Source organism: Alexandromys fortis, unplaced genomic scaffold (genome assembly GCF_014885135.2).
Source record: "Alexandromys fortis isolate MF-2015 unplaced genomic scaffold, M_Fortis_MF-2015_v1.1 scaffold_31, whole genome shotgun sequence".
Taxonomy (NCBI): Eukaryota; Metazoa; Chordata; class Mammalia; order Rodentia; family Cricetidae; genus Alexandromys; species Alexandromys fortis.
This window is the reverse complement of record NW_026067974.1, coordinates 12,165,163-12,170,052: the sequence shown is the minus strand read 5'-3', so window position 1 is coordinate 12,170,052 and position 4,890 is coordinate 12,165,163. Positions and strand designations below refer to the sequence as shown.

Genomic DNA, 4,890 nt, shown 5'->3' with positions numbered 1-4,890 from the left:
CCACAAAAGGCTAGACTTCCACAGGGCTGGCTGGTGGGCACAGCTCTCTTGCCAGCTGAGCTTGGGGCTTGGGCCAGCTGAGCTTGGGGCTAGGGGGCTGTCTAGCAACTGCTGGCAGGCGGATGATGGTTAGGGACGCGGGTTCTTTGGTTGTGAATGCTTCCTTCCTCTCCTGCAGGAAGTGACTCCTCCAACTCTGGTGATGCTTTTATTCATCCGATCATTTATTTGGCAGAACATTGTTTGGTGTGACCATTTCTGGGGACAAAGAAGGAGGTGGTAGGGTGCCCTTGTTGGGCTGGTGAAGGCCATGAACAAGGGAACACACACAGGCGGTACATGCTGTCAGAGGTGTCATGGCCCTTATGCCTGGAACCTGGAGCCACCACCATCATGGCTGTCCACCTGTTCAGCCCAGAAAGTCATTCCATTGCTTCCTGCCTGTCCTGGCCTGTGCCTCCGCTAGCCACCCAGTGCCATTTCCATCTTCATGTCTGTCTCCTCGCTTGTCACTTCACCCTGGGTGGGTTCTGGCCTCTTCCTGGTGTTCCATTCCCACCAAGGGAAGCCTCTTCATCAAACTCCTGGGGTGGCACGGAAGAAACAATGAATGAATGTGACCCAGAGGGACTGTCCACACGGACAACCTGGGGAAACCGCTCACACAGTGTGTGTGCCGAGGCAGAGTGGAGTCTGTGAAATGCTTCACAGGTTGGCAAGGGGAAAACTGCAAAGGGCATGGAAGGCCAGCTCCCAAGGGGTAAATAGGAATCCAAAGAGATCCCGAAGGGCAAGTGTGCCGGCTGTTTTATGTCGGCTTTGCCCAAGCTAGCGTTATCTGAAAGGAGGAACCCTCAGCTGAGAAAATGCCTCCATAAGATCAGGCTGTTGGCAAGCCTGTAAGGCATTTTCTTAATTAGTTATCACTGAGAGAGGGAACAGCCCATTGTGGGTGAGGCCGTCCCTGGGCTGGTGGTCCTGCATTCGAGAAGAAAGCAGGTTGGAGAAGTCATGAGGAACAGCCAGTAAGCAGCACCCTCAACGGCCTCTGCATCAGTTCCTGCTTCCAGGTTCCTGCCCTGTTTGAGTTCCTGTCCTGACTTCCTTCAGTGATATGGAAATGTTAGGCAAATAAACCCTTTCCTCCCAAGCTGTTGTGGTCATGGTGTTTCATCACAGCAGTAGAAACCCTGACAAGCTCAGGAAAGATGCTCTGTGTCACCCATAAGTTAGGAGGGAAAGCTGAGGTAACCACTGAGCTCTTTTAATCATTGGGAAAGGTAACCATAGAGCCTGCAGCTGTGGGAATGGCTAGGTCTCACCGGTTTCCAGGGCTGGGAGAAGTTCGTGGGGGCGCTCATTTTCATTTATGGTTGGGGGAGTAGAGCCAGGGAAATCAGAAGTTCAAAGTCATCTTCCAGTACACAGCAAGTTTGAGGCTAGTCTGGGCTACAGTAGACCCTTCCTTCCTTCCTTCCTTCCTTCCTTCCTTCCTTCCTTCCTTCCTTCCTTCCTTCCTTCCTTCCTTCCTTCCTTCCTTCCCTCCCTCCTTCCTTCTCTCCCTCCCTCCCTCCCTCCTTCCCTCCCTCCTTCCCTCCCTCCTTCCCTCCCTCCCTCCTTTCTTCTTTCCTTTTTTTCAAGACAGGGTTTCCCTGTGTAGCCTTGACTGTCCTGGAACTCACTCTGTAGACTAGGCTGGCCTCGAACTTGTAGAGATCCGTCTGCCTCTGCCTCCTGAGTGCTGGTATTAAAGGTGTGTGCCACCACCACCTGGGCTTCTGTCTTAAAGAATAAAATAAGTCACTGGGTATGTTCGCAGGTGCCTTAAATTCCAGCACTCCAGGCAGAGGCAGGAGGATCTCTGTGAGTTCCAGGACATCCTGGTATACAAAGTGAGTTCCAGGAGAGTACAGTGAGACTCTGTCTTAAAAAAAAAATAAAAGAAAAAGTCTAGTGGGCTGGAGAGACGGCTCAGCAGTTAAGAGCACTCGTTGCGCCTCGGGAGGACCTGGGCTTGCTCCCAACACTCACACTGGATGACTTACAACCACCTGTAACTCCAGCTCAAGAGCGTCTGACACCCTCTGGTTTCTGTGGGCACATGTGCACACACACATACACTCACATAAATACACTCACACAAATGCATAAGTAAAATAACAATAAATAAAAAATGAAAGAAAAAAGACAAAATGGATTTGCCAGTCATGTAAATGTCTGTACTTCTTAGAGGCAGGTGGATCACGTCAGGCATTCAAGGCTACCCTTGGCAGGATGCTGACTCAACCAAAAAAAAAAAATATTTCCCTTTAACCCAGTAATCCTACTGCTAAAATCTCCCCTAAGACTGTATTTGCAAAAGTTCATAATCAATATGTTCAGGGATGTAGATCATACCATTTTGTGCAAACAAAAAGCCTTGGAGTCCAGGGACAGACTGGCTGGAAAGAATCCACTCCTTCCGAGGTAGTGCTGCCTGAGAGACAGGCCTGAGAGATGGACGGTGTTTCCTTCCGTGGAATTAAAACCTGTAAGACCTGCGGATGTAGTAGAGTGCTTGTTTAGCACAGATGAAACTCTGGCTTTGATTCCCAGCACCATATAAACCAGCGCTTGTAATCCCAGCACAGGGGAGGCAGGAGGATGAGAAGTTCAAGGCTGTTCTATACATAGGAAGCTTGAAGCCCGTCTGGGTTCTAGGTTTACCTGCCTTTAATAAACTGTCAATGCAATAGACATATTAAAAACAAGAAAAGACTGGGAACATGGCTAAGTAGGGGAACACAGACTTAGTATGTACCAGGCCCTGGGTTTGGTTCCCAACATTGCAAGTAAGGAACAGTGAGCAAGCAAGCATGCAAACGAATGAACAAACCCAAACATGGCAATGCCTTAAAGTAAAATCTAAGCATCCCTTCCTTGTGGGCTCCTTCTCAGCCCTTGTTCCAGCCGCTTCGCACATGCTCTGTGGGCCCAGAGATTCCCCAAAGGACTCCAGGAAGCTCTCCCTCCACAAAGCCTGTGTCCAAGTGAGCCTGGGAAGCTCTTTTTGTCGTAGAGTCTCGTATACCTTCACATCTGTGGGAAAAGGAGCTGAAGTTGTCGGGAGAGTCTGCTTTGCTTGCCCTAGCAGACTGTGGATCCTGGTTCTCGGGCCTGACCCCTGCACAGACACCACCTTGCAAAGCCTAGGCCAGTGGCTCTCAACCTGTGGGTCCTGACCCCTTTAGGGCCTGCATACCAGATATTTTGCATATCAGATATTTACATGACGATTCACAACAGTAGCAATTTACAGTTAGGACATAGCAACAAAAATAATTTTGTGGCTGGGGGTCACCACAACGTGAGGAACTGTGTTAGAGGGATGCAGCATTAGGAAGGCTGAGAAGCACTGCTCTAGGGCACCAGGGACTCCAGCCTCTGGCTGGTGGCTCAACCTGTCTTTCCCCTACTTGGGCTTTCCCCTACTTCTTCCTCTCTGAAGAGGTGTCCAGCCCAAGGGTCTTTGCATCTGGAATGTTCTCCCCTGTGCATAACTGGCTTCTTCCTCAGGCCCCCTTAGCCGTGGAAGAGAGCTTCCTCGGCCTTGGAGAACATAATTTCTGGTTTGTAGATTGCCCAACCTTTCCACCAGACTGATTGCTCCATTAGGGCAGAGATGCCGTCTTTTACTTCATGACTGTTTTCCCAGCATCAGGGAGAGAACGCAGCACAGAGCATGTGCTCAGCCAATAGAAGACAAGCTGCATCTCCTAACAAAGCCCAGTCCCCCAGCTCTCTGGTTGCATCATTCTGAGATGTTGATCCAGCTTCCGGCCTTCAGGTATTCCCCAAACACAACGGGCATGTCCCCACTTCTGCCTGGATCATCGTTTCTGCCCGGGCTTTGAAACCTAGCCTCTCAGGCCCTCCCTCCCTCAGAAACTGCTCAGTGCCTCAGCATGAGTGACTGGCTTCTTCCTCATCCCGCCAAGGTGCTTGTTCACACATACCTTTGTCAGGGCACAGTGCTATTGTGCTCAGATGAAACGCGCGTCTGTTTCTCTCTCTCTGCTGGCTCTTGCGCAGGGCAGGGCTGGGTTGACTCAGGATCGCTTTCTGAGCACCCAGCCCTTTGTCTGCCGCACAATGAGTGTGATGAATGGGTGCTGACTGAAGCCTAACTTTGGGCTCTCACTGCCTGTATCCGTTCAGCTCCCAGGTCAGCACCAACTGGGCATTTAACCACGTGCAGAGTGCCGAGTTAGGTGGTGGGACTAGAAGCCGTGTTTTGGCTGTAAAGAATTTCCAGCGTAGCAGAGGAACAGACCTCCTTAACAAATCTAGCGCCAGTGAGAACGGTTAGCCCCCAAGGACTAGAATGGGTTTGAGGAGTGTATTAGTCTCCTTTTGCTGCCAAGAGAAGGGATCACTTCAAGGACTTAGAGACACGCAATTACTCCCTTTCAGAACTGGAAGATAGAAGCCCAAATCAATGTGTCACCATGGCGGTCTTTCTCTAGGGGCCCTGGAAGACTCTGGTCCTTGTCTTTTCCAGCTTTAGTGGGCTGCTGGGGTCCTCCACTCAAGTCCCCGAATCACTGATGTCTGCTTCTAGATTTGTGCTGCCTGACTCTGCCTCCCGGATCCTCCAGGACCCTAGTGATGACAGGGGAATCCCATTTGCAGAGTTCCTTTTGCTGAATAATGTATAGACCCCCCAGGTTCTGTTTGGGGTTCACAGACAAGGAGGCTTTCCTTCCACAGCTCCTGAGCCACAGAAACCTCATCCCTGCAATGTGCCTACTACCCCTTGCATGCCTCTCACGGCCTGTGGGTAAAGGTCAGACCAGCCTAGCCTTCTTGTTCTGCACAGGAAGGGGTCTGAGGCGAAGTGTGACTTGCCTG

The 4,890-nt window shown here is 50.8% G+C and overlaps 1 long non-coding RNA gene across 1 annotated transcript; it reads right to left on the bottom strand.

Annotated features, from left to right (window-relative positions):
* Positions 1-235: 235 nt before the first annotated feature.
* Positions 236-4,035, bottom strand: LOC126510224 (uncharacterized). Its single transcript, XR_007594341.1, has 3 exons — positions 3,996-4,035; positions 2,398-2,537; positions 236-584 (listed from the first exon to the last, which is right to left on the bottom strand). It is a non-coding gene; the product is annotated as an uncharacterized lncRNA (long non-coding RNA).
* Positions 4,036-4,890: the final 855 nt, after the last annotated feature.